A 26,427-nucleotide genomic window follows, 5' to 3' on the forward strand; every position below is an offset into this window, starting at 1 on the left:
ACACACAGACATGCATCACACACACACACACACACACAGACATGCATCACACACACACACACATGCAGACACACCCCACACAGACATGCATCACACACACACACACACACAGACATGCATCACACACACACACACACACACAGACATGCATCTACACACACACACACACACACACACACAGATATGCATCACACACACACACACACACACAGACACATGCATCACACACACACACACACACACAGATATGCATCACACACACACACACACACAGACATGCATCACACACACACACACACACACAGATATGCATCACACACACACACACACACAGACATGCATCACACACACACACACACACACAGACATGCATCACACACACACACACACACACACAGATATGCATCACACACACACACACACACACAGATAGCATCACACACACACACACACACACACAGATATGCATCACACACACACACACACACACAGATATGCATCACACACACACACACACACAGACATGCATCACACACACACACACACACAGATATGCATCACACACACACACACAGACATGCATCACACACACACACACACACACACAGATATGCATCACACACACACACACACACACAGACATGCATCACACACACACACACACACACACAGACATGCATCACACACACACACACAGACATGCATCACACACACACACACACACAGACATGCATCACACACACACACACACACACACAGATATGCATCACACACACACACACACACAGACATGCATCACACACACACACACACACAGACATGCATCACACACACACACACACACACACACACAGACATGCATCACACACACACACACACACACAGATATGCATCACACACACACACACACACACAGACACAGACATGCATCACACACACACACACACACAGACATGCATCACACACACACACACACACACACACACACACAGACATGCATCACACACACACGCACACACAGACATGCATCACACACACACACACAGACATGCATCACACACACACACACACACACACAGATATGCATCACACACACACACACACACACACAGACATGCATCACACACACACACACACACAGATATGCATCACACACACACACACACACACAGACATGCATCACACACACACACACAGACATGCATCACACACACACACACACACAGATATGCATCACACACACACACACACACACACACAGATATGCATCACACACACACACACACACACAGATATGCATCACACACACACACACACAGACATGCATCACACACACACACACACACACACAGATATTCATCACACACACACACACACACAGACATGCATCACACACACACACACACACACACACAGATATGCATCACACACACACACAGACATGCATCACACACACACACACACACACAGACATGCATCACACACACACACACACACACACAGATATGCATCACACACACACACACACACACAGACATGCATCACACACACACACACACACACAGATATGCATCACACACACACACACACAGACATGCATCACACACACACACACACACACAGACATGCATCACACACACACACACACACACACAGACATGCATCACACACACACACACACACACAGATATGCATCACACACACACACACACAGACATGCATCACACACACACACACACACACACACACACACACAGATATGCATCACACACACACACACACACACAGACATGCATCACACACACACACACACACACACAGACATGCATCACACACACACACACACACACACAGATATGCATCACACACACACACACACACACACACAGACATGCATCACACACACACACACACACACACACAGATATGCATCACACACACACACACACACAGACATGCATCACACACACACACACACACACAGACATGCATCACACACACACACACACACACACAGACATGCATCACACACACACACACACACACAGATATGCATCACACACACACACACACAGACATGCATCACACAATAATACACACACACACAGACATGCATCACACACACACACACACACAGACATGCATCACACACACACACACAGACACAGACATCACACACACACACACACAGACATGCATCACACACACACACACACACAGACAAACATCAAGACACACACAGACATGCATCACACACACACACACACACACACAGACATGCATCACACACACACACAGACATGCATCACACACACAGACATGCATCACACACACACACACACACAGACATGCATCACACACACACACACACAGACATGCATCACACACACACACAGACATGCATCACACACACACACACACACACAGACAAGCATCAAGACACACACAGACATGCATCACACACACACACACACACACACAGACATGCATCACACACACAGACATGCATCACACACACAGACATGCATCACACACACACACACACACACAGACATGCATCAAGACACACACACACACACACACACACACACACACAGACATGCATCACACACACACACACACAGACATGCATCACACACACACACACAGACATGCATCACACACACACACAGACATGCATCACACACACACAGACATGCATCACACACACACAGACATGCATCACACACACACACACACACACACAGACATGCATCAAGACACACACACACACACACACACACACACACACACACAGACATGCATCACACACACACACACAGACATGCATCACACACACACACACACACACAGACATGCATCACACACACACACACAGACATGCATCACACACACACAGACATGCATCACACACACACAGACATGCATCACACACACACACAGACATGCATCACACACACACACACACACACACACACACACACACACACACACACACACACACACACACACACAGACATGCATCACACACACACACACACACACAGACATGCATCACACACACACAGATACACAGACAAACGCTTAGCTAAATGGTTTTCCTTCTGAAGTTCATGATAATATCAGTCAATTAACAAAACTGATCTGGCGATATCAGAATGGATTTCTGTCTGCTGGCAGTCACACTATGCCTCAATGTCTCTGTCTCTGCCCCTTAGATAGTGAGGAAGAAGCCATCACCTGCCCTGTCCAACAGTATGGACACAAGTGAGGACCCAGACACTGAGGATGCACTGAAGGGCTTTGACTTCCTAGTCCAGATGATATGGACACATCACCTGAGTCCTGCAGCGCAGGGAACGGGACCAACTGGGGTGAGTTACACACGTAAACAAGGTTAAAACCTGTCCCTCTGACTAAAATATTAGCACCCTGGTAGACTAGTGTTCAGGTCTCTGTCAACCTGGTAGATGTAGTGTTCAGGTCACTGTCAACCAACACCCTGGTAGACTAGTGTTCAGGTCACTGTCAACCAACACCCTGGTAGACCTGTGTTCAGGCCACTGTCAACCACCCTGGTAGACTGTAGTGTTCAGGTCTCTGTCAACCAACACCCTGGTAGACTAGTGTTCAGGTCTCTGTCAACCAACACCCTGGTAGACTAGTGTTCAGGCCACTGTCAACCAACACCCTGGTAGACTGAGTGTTCAGGTCACTGTCAACCAACATTCCTGTAGACTAGTGTTCAGGCCACTGTCAACCTGGGAGACTGTAGTGTTCAGGTCACTGTCAACCAACACGCTGGTAGACTGTAGTGTTCAGGTCACTGTCAACCAACACCCTGGTAGACTGTAGTGTTCAGGTCACTGTCAACCAACACCCTGGTAGACTAGTGTTCAGGTCACTGTCAACCAACACCCTGGTAGACTGTAGTGTTCAGGTCACTGTCAATCTGGTAGACTGTAGTGTTCAGGTCACTGTCAACCCACACCCTGGTAGACTGTAGTGTTCAGGTCACTGTCAATCTGGTAGACTGTAGTGTTCAGGTCACTGTCAACCAACACCCTGGTAGACTAGTGTTCAGGTCACTGTCAACCAACACCCTGGTAGACTGTAGTGTTCAGGTCACTGTCAACCTGGTAGACTGTAGTGTTCAGGTCACTGTCAACCAACACCCTGGTAGACTAGTGTTCAGGTCACTGTCAACCAACACCCTGGTAGACTAGTGTTCAGGTCACTGTCAACCAACACCCTGGTAGACTGTAGTGTTCAGGTCACTGTCAACCAACACCCTGGTAGACTAGTGTTCAGGTCACTGTCAACCAACACCCTGGTAGACTGTAGTGTTCCAGGTCACTGTCAACCAACACCCTGGTAGACTGTAGTGTTCAGGTCACTGTCAACCAACACTCTGGTAGACTGTAGTGTTCAGGTCACTGTCAACCAACACCCTGGTAGACTGTAGTGTTCAGGTCACTGTCAACCAACACGCTGGTAGACTGTAGTGTTCAGGTCTCTGTCAACCTGGTAGACTGTAGTGTTCAGGCCACTGTCAACTAACACCTATGGTAGACTGTAGTGTTCAGGTCACTGTCAACCTTGTAGACTGTAGTGTTCAGGTCACTGTCAACCAACACTCTGGTAGACTGTAGTGTTCAGGTCACTGTCAACCTGGTAGACTGTAGTGTTCAGGTCTCTGTCAACCTGGTAGACTAGTGTTCAGGTCACTGTCAACCTGGTAGACTGTAGTGTTCAGGTCTCTGTCAACCTGGTAGACTGTAGTGTTCAGGTCTCTGTCAACCAACACGCTGGTGAACTGTAGTGTTCAGGTCACTGTCAACCAACACACTGGTAGACTGTAGTGTTCAGGTCACTGTCAACCAACACGCTGGTAGACTAGTGTTCAGGTCACTGTCAACCAACACGCTGGTAGACTGTAGTGTTCAGGTCACTGTCAACCAACACGCTGGGTAGACTGTAGTGTTCAGGTCACTGTCAACCAACACCCTGGTAGACTGTAGTGTTCAGGTCTACTGTCAATCTGGTAGACTGTAGTGTTCAGGTCACTGTCAACCCACACCCTGGTAGACTGTAGTGTTCAGGTCACTGTCAATCTGGTAGACTGTAGTGTCAACTGTCAACCAACACTCTGGTAGACTGTAGTGTTCAGGTCACTGTCAACCAACACTCTGGTAGACTGTAGTGTTCTAGGTCACTGTCAACCAACACTCTGGTAGACTGTAGTGTTCAGGTCACTGTCAACCTGGTAGACTAGTGTTCAGGTCACTGTCAACCTGGTAGACTGTAGTGTTCAGGTCACTGTCAACCAACACCCTGGTAGACTGTAGTGTTCAGGTCACTGTCAACCTGGTAGACTGTAGTGTTTTAATGAATAACTGCAGATGACTTGTATTTACTACCTTAAATACTACATATTCTAACTACACTATATATTTGATTGTTTCATTCTGAAACCTGTTGAAACTGGCCATTTCACGTCGTTTTTCTGTTATTTTTCTGGTGTTTTTTGTTCAAACAGATTGCAGATTGTTGATAGAGATTTGGTGTCCATCACCATAATCCACCAACTCATTACTTTAGACGTATTGTCTCTACCCCTCTGTAGCCTGTCTCTACCCTCTGTAGCCTGTCTCTACCCCTCTGTAGCCTGTCTCTACCCTCTGTAGCCTGTCTCTACCCCTCTGTAGCCTGCCTCTACCCTCTGTAGCCTGTCTCTACCCCTCTGTAGCCTGTCTCTACCCCTCTGTGGCCTGTCTCTACCCCTCTGTAGCCTGTCTCTACCCTCTGTAGCCTGTCTCTACCCCTCTGTAGCCTGCCTCTACCCCTCTGTAGCCTGTCTCTACCCCTCTGTAGCCTGTCTCTACCCCTCTGTAGCCTGTCTCTACCCCTCTGTAGCCTGTCTCTACCCCTCTGTAGCCGGTCTCTACCCCTCTGTGCCTGTTCTACCCCTGTGGTGTCTCTACCCTCTGTGGCCTGTCTCTACCCCTCTGTGCCTGTCTCTACCCTCTGTAGCCTGTCTCTACCCCTCTGTAGCCTGTCTCTACCCCTCTGTAGCCTCTCAAAGTGTCTCTACCCCCCTCTGTAGCCTGTCAGTAGCCTGTCTCTACCCCAAACTCTACCCCCTGTAGCCTGCCTGTACCCCTCTGTAGCCTGCCTCTGTAGCCTGCACCCCTCTGTAGCCTGTCTCTACCCCCTCTGTAGCCTGCCTCTACCCCTCTGTAGCCTGCCTCTACCCCTCTGTAGCCTGTCTCTACCCCTCTGTAGCCTGTCTCTACCCCTCTGTAGCCTGCCTCTACCCTCTGTCGCCTGCCCTACCCCTCTGTAGCCTGTCTCTACCCCTCTGTAGCCTGCCTCTACCCCTCTGTAGCCTGTCTCTACCCCTCTGTAGCCTGTCTCTACCCCTCTGTAGCCTGCCTCTACCTCTGTAGCCTGCCTCTGTAGCCTGCCTCTACCCCTCTGTAGCCTGTCTCTACCCCTCTGTAGCCTGTCTCTACCCCTCTGTAGCCTGTATTATGTTACATTGTGTGTTCTAAGTCTGTGGTAATCAGCTCTTTTCCACCTCTGTGTTCAAATCAAATGTATTTATATAGCCCTTCATACAGCTGATATCTCAAAGTGCTGTACAGAAGCCCAGCCTAAAACCCCAAACAGCAAGCAATGCAGGTGTAGAAGCACGGTGGCTAGGAAAAACTCCCTAGAAAGGCCAAAACCTAGGAAGAAACCTAGGAGGAACAAAGCTATGTGGGGTGGCCAGTCCTCTTCTGGCTGTGCCGGTGGAGATTATAACAGAACATGGCCAAGATGTTCAAATGTTCATAAATGACCAGCATGGTCCAATAATAATAAGGCAGAACAGTTGAAACTGGAGAAGCAGCACGGCCAGGTGAACTGGGGACAGCAAGGAGTCATCATGTCAGGTAGTCCTGGGGCATGGTCCTAGGGCTCAGGTCCTCCGAGAAAGAGAAAGAAAGAGAAAATTAGAGAACGCACACTTAGATTCACACAGGACACCGAATAGGACAGGAGAAGTACTCCAGATATAACAAACTGACCCTAGCCCCCCGACACATAAACTACTGCAGCATAAATACTGGAGGCTGAGACAGGAGGGGTCAGGAGACACTGTGGCCCCATCCGATGACACCCCCGGACAGGGCCAAACAGGAAGGATATAACCCCACCCACTTTGCCAAAGCACAGCCCCCACACCACTAGAGGGATATCTTCAACCACAACTTACCACCCTGAGACAAGGCCGAGTATAGCCCATAAAGATCTCCTCCACGGCACAACCCAAGGGGGAGGCGCCAACCCAGACAGGAAGATCACATCAGTGACTCAATGTTGGTCTTTGAAAGGAATTTACCATTTTCTCACATGCTTTGTGAACCATACAGTTTTTATTTTAACCAAAACCTGGAAAATGGATTAGAAAGATTGCAAGAAATAAAGATTGATAAAAAGAAAGATAGACAGAGTGGTTTTGGTTAAGGATTGTCTCCACAGTGACTTGTCCACGTGGGGGGGGTCTCTGAGCTCCTTGTGACTCCTAAAGGTCTACACTCCTTGAGGTATTCTCCTTCCCTTTCAACTCCTTTCTAACTATTGAAATAGTGTCTGGGCTTAGTGGCTAGTTACTGGAGGGACTATCCAAGACCAGGGCGAACCCTCCTGGACTGTAGGAATTGGTTGCTGCTTCATTCTTGGTCACATCTAGATCCTGGACAGCCTCTCCTATCGCTCTGGTTTTGTCCCCTGTAGAGGAGGAGCAGCAGACTGCCATGTCAGGGGCCTGGGACATGGACCAGGGTCTGATATCCAAACTCAAAGAGGAGTACAGGAAGGAACGCAAGGGGAAAAAAGTAGGGCAGAGTAAGTCCTCTCTCGATGCCTCCTCCTCCTCTTCTCTCTCTGTAGAGTAAGAGAAATATAAACAAAAGCCTCATATCAAGAACAAGCAAATTGTTCTTTTACTGTGGCTGCTCGTTCATAGCTCTGTCTTCAACTCTCTGTCTTCAACTCTCTGTCTTCAACTCTCTGTCTTCAACTCCCTTAATTCCATAGCTCTGTCTTCAACTCTCTGTCTTCAACTCTTAATTCCATAACTGTCTTCAACTCTCTGTCTTCAACTCTCTGTCTTCAACTCTCTTAATTCCATAACTGTCTTCAACTCTGTCTTCAACTCTCTGTCTTCAACTCCCTTAATTCCATAACTCTGTCTTCAACTCTCTGTCTTCAACTCTCTTAATTCCATAACTGTCTTCAACTCTCTTAATTCCATAACTCTGTCTTCAACTCTGTCTTCAACTCCCTTAATTCTGTATCTCTGTCTTCAACTCTCTATATTCTGACTCTTTGTGTAAACATTGTCTGTGTATCTGTTTAGTTATTCCTTCATTTCCTTCCATGCTCCATTCTGTTCTGTCTCTAGTTTAGATATCCATTTGTTCACTGCTAGCTACAGTGTATCATTCCCGATGTATATTACCATTGTCTGTCTTAATGCAGTCTATAGAACCTCTATTGGAGTTAGTCTGCAAGGAATCAAACCCTGACTGAATCATATTGCACTCAACATTCCCATCTTCTAGTAGAGTCGTATAGAAGACAAGGAATCAAACCCTGACTGAATCATATTGCACTCAACATTCCCATCTTCTAGTAGAGTCGTATAGAAGACAAGGAATCAAACCCTGACTGAATCATATTGCACTCAACATTCCCATCTTCTAGTAGAGTCTTATAGAAGACAAGGAATCAAATCCTGACTGAATCATATTGCACTCAACATACCCATCTTCTAGTTCGCACAAACCCTGACTGAATCATACACTCAACATACCCATCTTCTAGTAGAGTCTTATCGAAGACAAGGAATCAAACCCTGATTGAATCATATTGCAAACATTCCCATCTTCTAGTAGAGTCGTATAGAAGACAAGGAATCAAACCCTGACTGAATCATATTGCACTCAACATTTCCATCTTCTAGTAGAGTCGTATAGAAGACAAGGAATCAAACCCTGACTGAATCATATTGCACTCAACATTCCCATCTTCTAGTAGAGTCTTATAGAAGACAAGGAATCAAATCCTGACTGAATCATATTGCACTCAACATACCCATCTTCTAGTAGAGTCGTATAGAAGACAAGGAATCAAACCCTGACTGAATCATATTGCACTCAACATTCCCATCTTCTAGTAGAGTCTTATAGAAGACAAGGAATCAAATCCTGACTGAATCATATTGCACTCAACATACCCATCTTCTAGTAGAGTTGTATAGAAGACAAGGAATCAAACCCTGACTGAATCATATTGCACTCAACATACCCATCTTCTAGTAGAGTCTTATCGAAGACAAGGAATCAAACCCTGATTGAATCATATTGCACTCAACATTCCCATCTTCTAGTAGAGTCTATAGAAGACAAGGAATCAAACCCTGACTGAATCATATTGCACTCAACATTCCCATCTTCTAATAGAGTCGTATAGAAGACAAGGAATCAAACCCTGACTGAATCATATTGCACTCAACATTCCCATCTTCTAGTAGAGTCTTATAGAAGACAAGGAATCAAATCCTGACTGAATCATATTGCACTCAACATACCCATCTTCTAGTAGAGTCGTATAGAAGACAAGGAATCAAACCCTGACTGAATCATATTGCACTCAACATACCCATCTTCTAGTAGAGTCTCATAGAAGTGACAGTTGGGCATAAACAGCACTTAGAATCAACTCTGCAACCTTGAAAGACGAGACTATTTAAGTTGATATCATGATACAAAACAAGACCGATGCTCAGTCCCATTTTCCTACTGAAGTATCAGCCTCTATCCTCTCTCCATTTGACATGATTCTGTTCAGATTCATCCTCTGATCACTACAGCCTGTCGCCGTTCTTTTCTTCCCAAAATCTTTCTTGCACTTTTTTTCGTCATACTATTTTGTTCATTTTTTGATGTTGGGGTGGTGAGTATTCAGGAAGTGTGTTCGGGGGGAGGGGACAGGTAGCTGTACTACCTTTCCAAGCCAAGTTTTCTCTGTTTGCATCCCAAATGGCAGTGCTCTTCTTTTCACCAGGGCACATAGGGCTGCCATTTGGGACACAGCCTCTGATTGTATATGCTGTGCCGACATTATATTGTCCCCTGTCTGCCCTCACTCAGGACCTAACCGGTCTAAGCTCCAGGACATGTTGGCCAACTTGAGGGACCAGGAGGACATGAATCCCAGAGAACCCTGCTCTACTTCCCAGTCCCGCTCCAACGCAGCCAGGCTCAACGACCACCACCAGGACAACAACACTGATGAAGGTACTGACCCCGTCTCTGTCCCTATGTCTGTACTACCATATGTGACCGGCTCACATCAGTCTTATGTAGCAAAATTTGAAATGTTTTTTTACATTGGATAAAAGTAGAGACTCAGAGCTAGAAACTGTTATATCATACACTGTATTTGAGGAGCAATGGGAAAGTCATTCTGCTTTGAAAGTTGATCAACTTGAAACTTCACTTTTGAGAAAATGGCCCTTGAATGTTTTGGTACACCTCCTGGAGAGCTCCTCTTTATCTACACCCATTCAGCATTGTACACACCCTCTTGAGCTTTAGCCCCACTCATCTCTTTAAGGGTTGATCTAAATGTACTAACAGCAGCAGTCAACCACCTAAGCTAACTTGCTCGTTACTTCCAGACATCTAAGAGAGAGAGAACAGCTAACTGAACATTACTCGCCCTAGTAGAGCTGGTTAGGCTGTTATGTTATCCAGAGTGTTGGTGACTGTAACCGTGCTGTCAGATTGTCCATTCCAAGCTCAGAGCGTTTGCGTTGGATGCTCTGGCTGATGAGTTTACTGACGTTTACTGACACCGCCATATTCAACGGGTGTAGAGCGTTTTTAAATTCATCATTTATTCTGCTCTCTTTGGCACACTCAGACGAGAGTGCTCTGAAATGGGAATAGATGGCCAGACTGAATTTACAAACTCACCCATAATTGTTTACTTGCATGGTGGAGTCTTTTGTTACGACATGTAGCTAGCTAGCTAGGTAAACAATGAACCATAATCACAACTCATGATGTTACTACCCTGCAAGAATCTGCAGGTAGCTAACCAACCAGGTTCAATGTCAGCTAGCTAACATCAGGCTATAACTAGCTAAGCAAATGACTCTGCAATACGAATAATAAGGTCATACACGCAATGTTAGCTAGCTAGCTTGCTTGGTAAACAATGAACCATAATCACAGCTCATGATGTTACTGCCCTGCATGAATCTGCAGGTAGCTAACCAACCAGGTTCAATGTCAGCTAGTGTCGTGTCTTTAGTATCATTATCTCTGTTAGTATCATCATCTCAGTAATTATTATGTAATGTATGTAACTAGGAAGTTGGGGCACCAAGGAAAATATTCAGATGACATAGTTATAATTCTCCTAATATAACTTTTCAGATATTTTAATATCTGATCAATTAGTCTTCTATTAATTCATTAATTATTTTTACCTTCTTCAGTCTCATCTGAACGTCAGAAATTGTTGGTTATCTGCACGATCCCAGCCTTTACTATAAATCAGCCATACACCAATTGGCTCAATGATTTATTTCCTAACTAACTTAACAATTATATACAATACATAACATACATAACATTATACAGTAAATACCGTCCCTAGTGGACTCAACAAAAACAGTTGGGTTATAACACGATAGATTCAGAGAGAAGAGAAGGGGGTTTCGGGATGGAAGACTAAGGAACATGGGTCTCTATTGGACCTGGGAAGCTATTCTCACATAAATACATATGCCACTAACGATCGCTCATTCGGAAAAGCAATGCATTGTATTTACCTGAAGCTGGTGATGTGAGGCTCGAGTTTGTCCTGTCCATTGTGGACTGTTCCGGGTGGTCTGAGAGGTTCATCTCACTCTGGGGAGTCGTCTGAGAGGTCCATCTCACTCTGGGGAGTCGTCTGAGAGGTCCATCTCACTCTGGGGAGTCGTCTGAGGGGTCCATCTCACTCTGGGGAGTCGTCTGAGAGGTCCCTCTCACTCTGGGGAGTCGTCTCACTCTGGGGAGTCGTCTGAGAGGTCCATCTCACTCTGGGGAGTCGTCTGAGAGGTTCATCTCACTCTGGGGAGTCGTCTGAGGGGTTCATCTCACTCTGGGGAGTCGTCTGAGGGTTCATCTCACTCTGGGGAGTCGTCTGAGAGGTTCATCTCACTCTGGGGAGTCGTCTGAGAGGTTCATCACTCTGGGGAGTCGTCTGAGTGGTTCATCTCACTCTGGGGAGTCGTCTGAGGGGTTCATCTCACTCTGGGGAGTCGTCTGAGAGGTCCATCTCACTCTGGGGAGTCGTCTGAGAGGTTCATCTCACTCTGGGGAGTCGTCTGAGAGGTTCATCTCACTCTGGGGAGTCGTCTGAGAGGTTCATCTCACTCTGGGGAGTCGTCTGAGAGGTTCATCTCACTCTGGGGAGTCGTCTGAGGGGTCCATCTCACTCTGGGGAGTCGTCTGAGAGGTTCATCTCACTCTGGGGAGTCGTCTGAGAGGTCCATCTCACTCTGGGGAGTCGTCTGAGGGGTCCATCTCACTCTGGGGAGTCGTCTGAGAGGTCCATCTCACTCTGGGGAGTCGTCTGAGAGGTTCATCTCACTCTGGGGAGTCGTCTGAGAGGTTCATCACTCTGGGGAGTCGTCTGAGGGGTTCATCTCACTCTGGGGAGTCATCTGAGAGGTTCATCTCACTCTGGGGAGTCGTCTGAGAGGTTCATCTCACTCTGGGGAGTCGTCTGATAAGGGTCATCTCACTCTGGGGAGTCGTCTGAGAGGTCCATCTCACTCTGGGGAGTCGTCTGAGAGGTTCATCTCACTCTGGGGAGTCGTCTGAGAGGTTCATCTCACTCTGGGGAGTCGTCTGAGGGGTTCATCACTCTGGGGAGTCGTCTGAGAGGTTCATCTCACTCTGGGGAGTCGTCTGATAAGGGTCATCTCACTCTGGGGAGTCGTCTGAGAGGTTCATCTCACTCTGGGGAGTCGTCTGAGAGGTTCATCTCACTCTGGGGAGTCGTCTGAGGGGTTCATCTCACTCTGGGGAGTCGTCTGACGTTCATCTCACTCTGGGGTTTCCTGATTTGGTTCATCTCCAGCTCAGGGGAGTCATCTAGGGGTTCACACTCTGGGGAGTCAGTCTGAGAGGTTCATCTCACTCTGGGGACGTCTGAGATCTTCATCTCACTCTGGGGAGTCGTCTGAGGGGTTCATCTCACTCTGGGGAGTCGTCTGACCCCTTCATCTCACTCTGGGTGTGGTTGTCTTAGAATTAGTTCATCTCACTCTGGGGAGTCGTCTGTAGAGTTCATCTCACTCTGGGGAGTCAGCTCACGGGGTTCATCTCACTCTGGGAGTCGTCTGAGGGGTTCATCTCACTCTGGGGAGTCATTGAATGGTTCATCTCACTCTGGGGAATCGTCTGCAGGGGTTCATCTCACTCTGGGGAGTAAAACTGAGAGGTTCATCTCACTCTGGGGAGTATTGTCTGATGTAGTCCATCTCACTCTGGGGACAAAATGGACCGGGTCATCTCACTCTGGGAGTCGTCTGACACATTCATCTCACTCTGGGAATATTCTTCAGTTCATCTCACTCTGGATGGAGTAGTCTGGGGGGAGAATCTCACTCTGGGGAGTCTTCTGTGAAAATTCATCTCACTCTGGGGAGTCGTCTGAGAGGTTCATCTCACTCTGGGGGTTAGTGTCCCAGGGCTTCATCTCACTCTGGGGAGTCGTCTGGGGGGTTCATCTCACTCTGGGTGTTGTCTGAGGGGTTCATCTCACTCTGGGTGTCTGACCCAGGTCCATCTCACTCTGGGTCGTCTGGACCCAGGGGTTCATCTCACTCTGGGGAGTCGTCTGAGAGGTCCATCTCACTCTGGGTGTCTGGACCCAGGTCCATCTCACTCTGGGGAGTCGTCAGAGAGGTCCATCTCATTCTGGGGAGTCGTCCACGTCCGACAGTGTTGTTTACCAGATTTGCTACCTTTCCAACTGCAGCCTGTTAGGCTGTCATCTAGGACTCACTTCTTCTTGAGTCATCAGTTAGTTCAGAGTTCATAACATTTCACGTGTAGAGCTCTCTCTCTGTCCCGTTCTCTCTCTCGTTACACGGTGCATTCAGAAAGTATTGAGACCCATTGGCTCCCACGTTTCCTGGCCTGTGTGGTTGATATTAGAATTAGCCCTTTTAAACGTGAGCACTGTTGGACCCAGGCTTTTACACTATGTAGAGTGGCTATTCAACTAGGTGTTGGACCCAGCTCACGTCTAAACTTAGTCCGTGAATTGGTTCACCGGGGCTGTACTTTACTCTTTACTCATTAAATGCAAACCAAACAAATTAGATGCAAACCTCATTACTGAGCCACATGTATAAACAGACTTAGGGTATTGTGGCTGTATTGTCTTTCATGTAGTCACAAACATGAAACAAAATGGACCGGGTCATGGCTTCTCCACCGACCGTTTACACATTCTCCAAAATAGGAATATTTTTCAGTTCTCAAATTCTGAGATGGGTGTTGGACCCAGGATCTAGTCTTACTGGTGTTGGAAGGGCTCTCTCCATAGGTGTGGCCCAGGGCTAGTCTCTTTTGGACCCAGGAATTATAACTAGGTGTTGGACCCAGGGCTAGTCTACACTAGGTGTTGGACCCAGGACTAGTCTACACTAGGTGTTGGACCCAGGGCTAGTCTACACTAGGTGTTGGACCCAGGACTAGTCTACACTAGGTGTTGGACCCAGGGCTAGTCTAAACTAGGTGTTGGACCCAGGACTAGTCTAAACTAGGTGTTGGACCCAGGACTAGTCTACACTAGGTGTTGGACCCAGGACTAGTCTAAACTAGGTGTTGGACCCAGGACTAGTCTAAACTAGGTGTTGGACCCAGGGCTAGTCTAAACTAGGTGTTGGACCCAGGACTAGTCTAAACTAGGTGTTGGACCCAGGACTAGTCTACACTAGGTGTTGGACCCAGGGCTAGTCTAAACTAGGTGTTGGACCCAGGACTAGTCTACACTAGGTGTTGGACCCAGGGCTAGTCTACACTAGGTGTTGGACCCAGGACTAGTCTAAACTAGGTGTTGGACCCAGGACTAGTCTAAACTAGGTGTTGGACCCAGGACTAGTCTAAACTAGGTGTTGGACCCAGGACTAGTCTAAACTAGGTGTTGGACCCAGGACTAGTCTAAACTAGGTGTTGGACCCAGGACTAGTCTAAACTAGGTGTTGGACCCAGGACTAGTCTAAACTAGGTGTTGGACCCAGGGCTAGTCTAACTAGGTGTTGGACCCAGGACTAGTCTAAACTAGGTGTTGGACCCAGGACTAGTCTAAACTAGGTGTTGGACCCAGGACTAGTCTAAACTAGGTGTTGGACCCAGGACTAGTCTACACTAGGTGTTGGACCCAGGACTAGTCTACACTAGGTGTTGGACCCAGGACTAGTCTAAACTAGGTGTTGGACCCAGGACTAGTCTAAACTAGGTGTTGGACCCAGGACTAGTCTAAACTAGGTGTTGGACCCAGGACTAGTCTAAACTAGGTGTTGGACCCAGGACTAGTCTAAACTAGGTGTTGGACCCAGGACTAGGGCTGTTGGATGGTACCATGTATTTGCTCAGTGTTAACATCTTGAGTGTCCTGCAGGTTATTGGTTGATTGATTAATTGACTGTCTCCGTTTCTCTTCCAGTGGAGGTGTTGAAGGCCCCTCCTTCCTCTGGGATGGCCTTTATCCTGGGTCCTGATGTGAACATGGAGGCTGAACTGGGCCTGGGAGAGCTGGCTGGTCTTACTGTATCTAATGAGGCCGTTAGTCTGGCCTATAATGTAAGTATCCATATACCTCTATGGGAGGAGGAAGACAGCAGAGGGAGAACTGGCTGGATTCAGCATAGCTAATGAGGCTGTTAGTCTGGCCTACGACATGAGTCGAATATCTTAGGTACCCGGAATACAATCTGCACTCTCCACGAATATGATCTGTGTGCTTTACATGTCTGTCCTCTCAATACCTTCCTCAATTAATATGCTTTCAGGTTAGGGTTAGTATTATAGTGCTCTCACAGTACTGCTGCTGTCCTAGGGGATGTATAGCCCTGCTGCTATCCTGGGGGATGTATAGCCCTGCTGCTATCCTGGGGGATGTATAGCCCTGCTGCTGTCCTAGGGGATGTACAGCCCTGCTGCTGTCCTGGGGGATGTATAGCACTGCTGCTGTCCTGGGGGATGTACAGACATGCTGCTGTCTGGGGGATGTATAGTACTACAGCCCTGTTGCTGTCCTGGGGGATGTACAGCCCTGCTGCTGTCCTGGGGGACGTACAGCCCTGCTGCTGTCCTGGGGGATGTACAGCCCTGTTGCTGTCCTGGGGGATGTACAGCCCTGCTGTTGTCCTGGGGGATGTACAGCCCTGCTGCTGTCCTAGGGGATGTATAGTACTACAGCCCTGTTGCTGTCCTGGGGGATGTACAGCCCTGCTGCTGTCCTGGGGGATGTACAGTACTACAGCCCTGTTGCTGTCCTGGGGGATGTACAGCCCTGCTGCTGTCCTGGGGGATGTACAGCCCTGCTGCTGTCCTGGGGGATGTACAGTACTACAGCCCTGCTGCTGTCCTGGGGGATGTACAGCTCTGCTGCTGTCCTGGGGGATGTACAGACATGCTGCTGTCCTGGGGGATGTACAGCCCTGCTGCTGTCCAGGGGGATGTACAGCCCTGCTGCTGTCCAGGGGGATGTACAGCCCTGTTGCTGTCCTGGGGGATGTACAGCCCTGCTGCTGTCCAGGGGGATGTACAGCCCTGCTGCTGTCCTGGGGGATGTACAGCCCTGCTGCTGTCCTGGGGGATGTATAGTACTACAGCCCTGTTGCTGTCCTGGGGGATGTACAGCCCTGTTGCTGTCCTATGGGATGTACAGCCCTGCTGCTGTCCGGGGGGATGTACAGCCCTGTTGCTGTCCGGGGGGATGTACAGTACTACAGCCCTGCTGCTGTCCTAGGGGATGTACAGCCCTGCTGCTGTCCGGGGGGATGTACAGCCCTGTTGCTGTCCGGGGGGGATGTACAGCCCTGCTGCTGTCCTGGGGGATGTACAGCCCTGCTGCTGTCCTGGGGGATGTACAGCCCTGTTGCTGTCCTGGGGGATGTACGGCCCTGCTGCTGTCCTGGGGGATGTACGGCCCTGCTGCTGTCCTGGGGGATGTACAGCCCTGCTGCTGTCCTGGGGGATGTACAGCCCTGTTGCTGTCCTATGGGATGTACAGCCCTGCTGCTGTCCGGGGGGATGTACAGCCCTGTTGCTGTCCGGGGGGATGTACAGCCCTGCTGCTGTCCTGGGGGATGTACAGCCCTGCTGCTGTCCTGGGGGATGTACAGCCCTGCTGCTGTCCTGGGGGATGTACAGCCCTGCTGCTGTCCTGGGGGATGTACAGCCCTGCTGCTGTCCTGGGGGATGTACAGCCCTGCTGCTGTCCTGGGGGATGTACAGCCCTGCTGCTGTCCTGGGGGATGTACAGCCCTGCTGTTGTCCTGGGGGATGTACAGCCCTGCTGCTGTCCTGGGGGATGTACAGCCCTGTTGCTGTCCTGGGGGATGTACAGCCCTGCTGTTGTCCTGGGGGATGTACAGCCCTGTTGCTGTCCGGGGGGATGTACAGCCCTGCTGCTGTCCTGGGGGATGTACAGCCCTGCTGCTGTCCTGGGGGATGTACAGCCCTGCTGTTGTCCTGGGGGATGTACAGCCCTGTTGCTGTCCGGGGGGATGTACAGTACTACAGCCCTGTTGCTGTCCTGGGGGATGTACAGCCCTGTTGCTGTCCTGGGGGATGTACAGCCCTGCTGCTGTCCTGGGGGATGCAAAGTATTGCAGTTTACTTAGACTTTATCTACCCATAATCCATGATGTTTCCCCTCCTCAGATGTCCAACAACAAGGATGCCCTGAGGAGGACATGGAACCCTAAGTTTACCCTACGGAGCCACTTTGACGGGATCCGAGGTCTGGCGTTCCACCCCGTAGAAGCGGTTCTAGTCACTGCCTCAGAGGACCACACGCTGAAGATGTGGAACCTGCAGAAGACGTCCCCAACCAAGAAGTAAGACAGACCCTGCCTGTCTAATAGTACCATAATGTTAACCTGCCTGTCTAATAGTACCATAATGTTAACCTCCCTGTCTAATAGCACCATAATGTCAACCTCCCTGTCTAATAGTACCATAATGCTAACCCCCCTGTCTAATAGTACTATAATGTTAACCTCCCTGTCTAATAGCACCATAATGTTAACCTCCCTGTCTAATAGCACCATAATGTTAACCTCCCTGTCTAATAGCACCATAATGTTAACCTCCCTGTCTAATAGTACCATAATGTTACCCTCCCTGTCTAATAGTACCATAATGTTAACCTCCCTGTCTAATAGTACTATAATGTTAACCTCCCTGTCTAATAACACCATAATGTTAACCTCCCAGTCTAATAGTACCATAATGTTAACCTCCCTGTCTAATAGGACTATAATGTGAACCTCCCTGTCTAATAGCACCATAATGTTAACCTCCCTGTCTAATAGCACCATAATGTTAACCTCCCTGTCTAATAGTACTATAATGTTACCCTCCCTGTCTAATAGTACCATAATGTTAACCTCCCTGTCTAATAGTACCATAATGTTACCCTCCCTGTCTAATAGTACCATAATGTTAACCTCCCTGTCTAATAGTACTATAATGTTAACCTCCCTGTCTAATAACACCATAATGTTAACCTCCCAGTCTAATAGTACCATAATGTTAACCTCCCTGTCTAATAGGACTATAATGTGAACCTCCCTGTCTAATAGCACCATAATGTTAACCTCCCTGTCTAATAGCACCATAATGTGAACCTCCCTGTCTAATAGTACTATAATGTGAACCTCCAAACATGGTGAGACCAATGTCTCTCACAAGACATCTATGTTACCTTTTATACAGTCCAGATTGTGTAGAAAGTGTTTAAGTCTTTATCTCCAGGAATGCCTCTGTAGATGTGGAACCCATGCACACGTTCAGGGCCCACCAGGGTGCAGTGCTGTGTGTTGTGATGAGCAGTACAGGAGAGCAGTGTTTCAGTGGAGGGCTGGACGGCACCATTCAGAGCTGGAACACACCGAACCCTAACCTAGACCCATACGATTCATATGGTAAGAACAGAGGGCTGGCTGTGTCTGTTCTCTCTCTCTCTGTTATCTCTCTCTCTCTGTTCTCTCTCTCTGTTCTCTCTCTCTGTTCTCTCTCTCTGTTCTCTCTCTCTCTGTTCTCTCTCTCTCTCTGTTCTCTCTCTCTCTCTGTTCTCTCTCTGTTTTCTCTGTTATCTCTCTCTCTCTGTTCTCTCTCTCTGTTCTCTTTCTCTGTTATCTCTCTCTTTCTCTGTTCTCTCTTTCTCTGTTCTCTGTTCTCTCTCTTTTCTCTCTCTCTCTCTCTCTCTGTTCTCTCTCTCTGTTCTCTCTCTGTTTTCTCTGTTCTCTCTCTCTCTCTGTTCTCTCTCTCTGTTCTCTCTCTCTCTGTTCTCTCTCTCTGTTCTCTCTCTCTCTCTCTCTGTTCTCTCTCTCTCGTTCTGTTATCTCTCTCTGTACTCTCTCTCTCTGTTCTCTCTCTGTTTTCTCTCTCTCTCTCTCTCTGTTCTCTCTCTCTTTCTGTTATCTCTCTCTCTGTTCTGTCTCTCTCTCTCTCTGTTCTCTCTCTCTGTTCTGTCTCTCTCTGTTCTCTGTCTCTCTCTCTCTCTGTTCTCTCTCTCTCTCTGTTCTCTGTCTCTCTCTGTTCTCTGTCTCTCTCTGTTCTCTCTCTGTTCTCTCTCTCTCTCTGTTCTCTCTCTCTCTCTGTTCTCTCTCTTTCTGTTATCTCTCTCTCTGTTCTCTCTCTCTGTTCTCTGTCTCTCTCTCTCTCTCTGTTCTCTCTCTCTCTCTGTTCTCTGTCTCTCTCTGTTCTCTGTCTCTCTCTGTTCTCTCTCTCTCTGTTTTCTCTCTGTTCTCTCTCTCTGTTCTCTCTCGCCCTGTGTTCTCTCTCTGTTTTCTGTTCTCTCTCTCTCTCTCTCTGTTCTCTCTCTCTCTTTCTGTTGTCTCTCTCTCTGTTCTCTCTCTCTCTCTCTGTTCTCTCTAGCTGTGCCCTGGCTGTCTGTCTGTCTGTGTCTCTGTCTTTGTGTGTGTGTCTGTCTGTGTCTGTCTGTTCACACTGCCCCCTCTCTCGCTCTCCCTGTTTTTCCATCTGTCTGTCTGTCTGTCTGTCTGTCTGTCTGTCTGTCTGTCTGTCTGTCTGTGTGTGTGTCTGTGTATGTCTGTAACATGTCCTCCTCCCTGTGTGTAATAGAGCCGTCTGTCCTGCGAGGGGCGCTGTGTGGTCATACTGACTCGGTGTGGGGTCTGGTGTACAGTGGTGTTCATCAGAGACTCCTGTCTTGCTCTGGAGACGGCACCGTCAGGCTGTGGGACGCCTCCGATACCAAGCCTGCCCTGGTCACCTTCCACAGTAAAGGTACTCTTCATTCTCATTCATGTCAACAGAATCCTACGCTGATTCATTTGTGTTGTATGTTTATCATATTCAAATTCTGTGGTGAAATCAACAACTATGGTTCGCTGCTTCAGAGTTTGGCGTGCCCTCGTCAGTGGACGTGGTCTGCAGTGACCCCGCCCACATGGTGACATCTTTCACCAGCGGTCAGATCGGCCTGTTCAACATGGAGACACAGCAACTGGTGCTCAGCCTGGAGTCTGCTGCGGAGAAGGGTAGGTCTGGAGGGAGGGAGGGAGGGAGGGAGGGAGGGAGGGAGGGAGTTTGGAAAGCCTCCAGACCTTTTTGTTAAAAAGTAAAGGAAGCTATTTGAAGGCAGTTTTGGAAGCCTTGGTATATTATTAATGTACATGGTCCTTGGAGCCAGATAACAAGCTCTCTCTCCTCTCCTGGTCCTTGGAGCCAGATAACAAGCTCTCTCTCCTCTCCTGGTCCTTGGAGCCAGATAACAAGCTCTCTCTCCTCTCCTGGTCCTTGGAGCCAGATAACAAGCTCTCTCTCCTCTCCTGGTCCTTGGAGCCAGATAACAAGCTCTCTCTCCTCTCCTGGTCCTTGGAGCCAGATAACAAGCTCTCTCTCCTCCCCAGGTAGCCCCTGTCAGATCAACAAGGTGCTGAGTCACCCCACCCTCCCCATCACCATCACCGCTGAGGACGACAAACACATCAAGTTCTACGACAACAACACGGGTAACAGCCATTTTGCTGGTCTACATATAAACTTTTCACTCCAACAGTGTCTTCCTCACAGAACTAAATGTCTTCATGGTCCTCCATCAATCTGAAAGTATGTGGAATCTCGCGGTCCTCCAGGTTTTACCTCAACCTGACCTTTTGGTTTCTCATGGCAGTTTATTTTATAGATGTTTTTAAAAGCGGAATGAATTCACATTTTAATTTCAGCTCTCACAGAAAGCTTAACCTTCACACAGAAAGCTTATAACCTTCACACAGAAAGCTTAACCTTCACACAGAAAGCAGAAACATGAAATTAACTAATGTTGTCTATTTGAACTCTTCAGGGAAGATGGTCCACTCGATGGTGGCCCACCTGGATGCTGTTACCAGTCTAGCTGTCGACCCCAATGGTCTCTATCTGATGTCTGGCAGTAAGTAGCTAACTCTCCATAACAATGATTTCTAACATACTCAGCTAGATATATACCTTGTCATTCTGCATGTGATGATATGACAGACTTTATTAAACAGGAGAGGGCACAAAACTGAGCCCTGGGGGACACCAGAACAGGAGAGGGCCTAGACCTGAGCCCTGGGGGACACCAGAGCTGTATACTTTATATGAACTGCCTTGTCGCCCATCTACTGTTCACTTTCCTCTAACTTCTTCCTGCTCTCCTCCTCTTTGATAATTTTCCCCTCCCTAATCCCTTTCTCCTCTCCTCCCTCAAGTCATGACTGTTCTATTCGTCTGTGGAACCTGGAGACTAAGACGTGTATCCAGGAGTTTACAGCTCACCTTTCTCCTCTCCTCCCTCAGGTCATGACTGTTCTATTCGTCTGTGGAACCTGGAGACTAAGACGTGTATCCAAGGGGTTTACAGCTCACCTTTCTCCTCTCCTCCCTCAGGTCATGACTGTTCTATTCGTCTGTGGAACCTGGAGACTAAGACGTGTATCCAGGAGTTTACAGCTCACAGGAAGAAGAATGATGAGTCCATCCATGACGTGGCCTTCCACCCCTCTAAGGCCTACATCGCCTCCGCCGGGGCAGACGCTCTTGCCAAGGTGTTCGTATGACGAGGACCAATCACAGTCCACTGACACAGCTTCCTAGCTCCAGGGACCAATAGATGTGGGCGTGTGGGGTGCTACGCAGACCTTACCTCACACATATCCCCTCTCACGCTACTGGTTCCCTGTTTTGACTGGTGGATGGTGCAGCCAAATGGCTCTACAAAGCCCTAGACTAGGCCCTCCTCCAGAGGGAGAGGGTCAGGGCTGTGGTTGACTGGGAGGTCTGCTATTGGGCACAAGGCTTCCTCCTCCCTCTATAATCCAGGCAGGCCCCTGGGTGTGACCGGCCACAGAGACCCTCCTCCTGCATCCAATGAAAACCCACAAAGACTGACTATGGTTCAGACTAATCTTATGGTCTGTCTGCAGCTAGCGAGGGGTTGAAGACAGACTGACAGGTGTTTTATAGTGTAGACTCACTGGAGAAGTGGAGCACCATGCCCCCCCCCCTAAACCTACCCCATCCCCATGTCACCAAGCCCATTAACCAGAACCCCGGGCCTCTCCTTTCCCCAGAACCCCGGGCCTCTCCTTTCCCCAGAACCCCGGGCCTCTCCTTTCCCCAGAACCCCGGGCCTCTCCTTTCCCCAGAACCCCGGGCCTCTCATTTAACCAGAACCCCGGGCCTCTCATTTCCCCAGAACCCCGGGCCTCTCCTTTCCCCAGAACCCCGGGCCTCTCCTTTCTCCAGAACCCCGGGCCTCTCATTTCCACAGAACCCCGGGCCTCTCCTTTCCCCAGAACCCCGGGCCTCTCCTTTCCCCAGAACCCCGGGCCTCTCCTTTCTCCAGAACCCCGGGCCTCTCCTTTCCCCAGAACCCCGGGCCTCTCCTTTCTCCAGAACCCCGGGCCTCTCCTTACCCCAGAACCCCGGGCCTCTCCTTTCCCCAGAACCCCGGGCCTCTCCTTTCCCCAGAACCCCGGGCCTCTCCTTACCCCAGAACCCCGGGCCTCTCCTTTCCCCAGAACCCCGGGCCTCTCATTTCCCCAGAACCCCGGGCCTCTCCTTTCCCCAGAACCCCGGGCCTCTCCTTTCCCCAGAACCCCGGGCCTCTCCTTTCCCCAGAACCCCGGGTCTCTCCTTTCTCCAGAACCCCGGGCCTCTCCTTCCCCAGAACCCCGGGCCTCTCCTTTCCCCAGAACCCCGGGCCTCTCCTTTCCCCAGAACCCCGGGCCTCTCCTTACCCCAGAACCCCGGGCCTCTCCTTTCCCCAGAACCCCGGGCCTCTCCTTTCCCCAGAACCCCGGGCCTCTCCTTTCCCCAGAACCCCGGGCCTCTCCTTACCCCAGAACCCCGGGCCTCTCCTTTCCCCAGAACCCCGGGCCTCTCATTTCCCCAGAACCCCGGGCCTCTCCTTTCCCCAGAACCCCGGGCCTCTCCTTTCCCCAGAACCCCGGGCCTCTCATTTCCCCAGAACCCCGGGCCTCTCCTTTCCCCAGAACCCCGGGCCTCTCCTTTCCCCAGAACCCCGGGCCTCTCCTTTCCCCAGAACCCCGGGCCTCTCCTTACCCCAGAACCCCGGGCCTCTCCTTTCCCCAGAACCCCGGGCCTCTCCTTTCCCCAGAACCCCGGGCCTCTCCTTTCCCCAGAACCCCGGGCCTCTCCTTTCCCCAGAACCCCGGGCCTCTCCTTACCCCAGAACCCCGGGCCTCTCATTTCCCCAGAACCCCGGGCCTCTCCTTTCCCCAGAACCCCGGGCCTCTCCTTTCCCCAGAACCCCGGGCCTCTCCTTTCCCCAGAACCCCGGGCCTCTCCTTACCCCAGAACCCCGGGCCTCTCCTTTCCCCAGAACCCCGGGCCTCTCCTTTCCCCAGAACCCCGGGCCTCTCCTTTCCCCAGAACCCCGGGCCTCTCCTTACCCCAGAACCCCGGGCCTCTCCTTTCCCCCAGAACCCCGGGCCTCTCATTTAACCAGAACCCCGGGCCTCTCCTTTCTCCAGAACCCCGGGCCTCTCCTTTCTCCAGAACCCCGGGCCTCTCCTTACCCCAGAACCCCGGGCCTCTCCTTTCTCCAGAACCCCGGGCCTCTCCTTGCCCCAGAACCCCGGGCCTCTCCTTACCCCAGAACCCCGGGCCTCTCCTTTCTCCAGAACCCCGGGCCTCTCCTTTCTCCAGAACCCCAGGCCTCTCCTTACCCCAGAACCCCGGGCCTCTCCCTTTCTCCAGAACCCCGGGCCTCTCCTTTCCCCAGAACCCCGGGCCTCTCCTTTCCCCAGAACCCCGGGCCTCTCATTTCCCCAGAACCCCGGGCCTCTCCTTACCCCAGAACCCCGGGCCTCTCCTTTCCCCAGAACCCCGGGCCTCTCCTTTCCCCAGAACCCCGGGCCTCTCCTTACCCCAGAACCCCGGGCCTCTCCTTTCCCCAGAACCCCGGGCCTCTCCTTTCCCCAGAACCCCGGGCCTCTCCTTTCCCCAGAACCCCGGGCCTCTCCTTACCCCAGAACCCCGGGCCTCTCATTTCCCCAGAACCCCGGGCCTCTCCTTTCCCCAGAACCCCGGGCCTCTCCTTTCCCCAGAACCCCGGGCCTCTCCTTTCCCCAGAACCCCGGGCCTCTCCTTACCCCAGAACCCCGGGCCTCTCCTTTCCCCAGAACCCCGGGCCTCTCCTTTCCCCAGAACCCCGGGCCTCTCCTTTCCCCAGAACCCCGGGCCTCTCCTTACCCCAGAACCCCGGGCCTCTCCTTTCCCCAGAACCCCGGGCCTCTCATTTAACCAGAACCCCGGGCCTCTCCTTTCTCCAGAACCCCGGGCCTCTCCTTTCCCCAGAACCCCGGGCCTCTCCTTTCTCCAGAACCCCGGGCCTCTCCTTACCCCAGAACCCCGGGCCTCTCCTTTCTCCAGAACCCCGGGCCTCTCCTTACCCCCAGAACCCCGGGCCTCTCCTTACCCCAGAACCCCGGGCCTCTCCTTTCTCCAGAACCCCGGGCCTCTCCTTTCTCCAGAACCCCTGGCCTCTCCTTACCCCAGAACCCCGGGCCTCTCCTTTCTCCAGAACCCCGGGCCTCTCCTTTCCCCAGAACCCCGGGCCTCTCCTTTCCCCAGAACCCCGGGCCTCTCATTTCCCCAGAACCCCGGGCCTCTCCTTACCCCAGAACCCCGGGCCTCTCCTTTCCCCAGAACCCCGGGCCTCTCCTTTCCCCAGAACCCCGGGCCTCTCCTTACCCCCAGAACCCCGGGCCTCTCCTTTCTCCAGAACCCCGGGCCTCTCCTTTCCCCAGAACCCCGGGCCTCTCCTTTCCCCAGAACCCCGGGCCTCTCCTTTCCCCAGAACCCCGGGCCTCTCCTTACCCCAGAACCCCGGGCCTCTCCTTTCCCCAGAACCCCGGGCCTCTCCTTACCCCAGAACCCCGGGCCTCTCCTTTCCCCAGAACCCCGGGCCTCTCCTTACCCCAGAACCCCGGGCCTCTCCTTACCCCAGAACCCCGGGCCTCTCCTTTCTCCAGAACCCCGGGCCTCTCCTTTCTCCAGAACCCCAGGCCTCTCCTTACCCCAGAACCCCGGGCCTCTCCTTTCTCCAGAACCCCGGGCCTCTCCTTTCCCCAGAACCCCGGGCCTCTCCTTTCCCCAGAACCCCGGGCCTCTCATTTCCCCAGAACCCCGGGCCTCTCCTTACCCCAGAACCCCGGGCCTCTCCTTTCCCCAGAACCCCGGGCCTCTCCTTTCCCCAGAACCCCGGGCCTCTCCTTACCCCAGAACCCCGGGCCTCTCCTTTCTCCAGAACCCCGGGCCTCTCCTTTCCCCAGAACCCCGGGCCTCTCCTTTCCCCAGAACCCCGGGCCTCTCCTTACCCCAGAACCCCGGGCCTCTCATTTCCCCAGAACCCCGGGCCTCTCCTTTCCCCAGAACCCCGGGCCTCTCCTTTCTCCAGAACACCGGCCCCCCTTTTTCCCCAATCTCTAGGCTCAGGCTTCTCCCATTTAGACCCCTGTCTGCTCCCTGGTCCCTCCTCTCCTTCTCCTCCAAGTCAGGTTCAGAGCTGTGTTGTGATGGAGATGTGGGGTACTTACTGAAGACTGGCTGTGGCATC

General features: G+C 50.8%; 1 pseudogene; it reads left to right on the forward strand.

Annotated features, from left to right (window-relative positions):
- The first annotated feature begins 3,202 nt into the window (after window positions 1-3,202).
- LOC135537573 (striatin-like) lies at window positions 3,203-23,717 on the forward strand (annotated as a pseudogene).
- Window positions 23,718-26,427: the final 2,710 nt, after the last annotated feature.

The sequence above is a fragment of the Oncorhynchus masou genome, unplaced genomic scaffold, assembly GCF_036934945.1.
Source record: "Oncorhynchus masou masou isolate Uvic2021 unplaced genomic scaffold, UVic_Omas_1.1 unplaced_scaffold_819, whole genome shotgun sequence".
Classification (NCBI taxonomy): domain Eukaryota; kingdom Metazoa; phylum Chordata; class Actinopteri; order Salmoniformes; family Salmonidae; genus Oncorhynchus; species Oncorhynchus masou.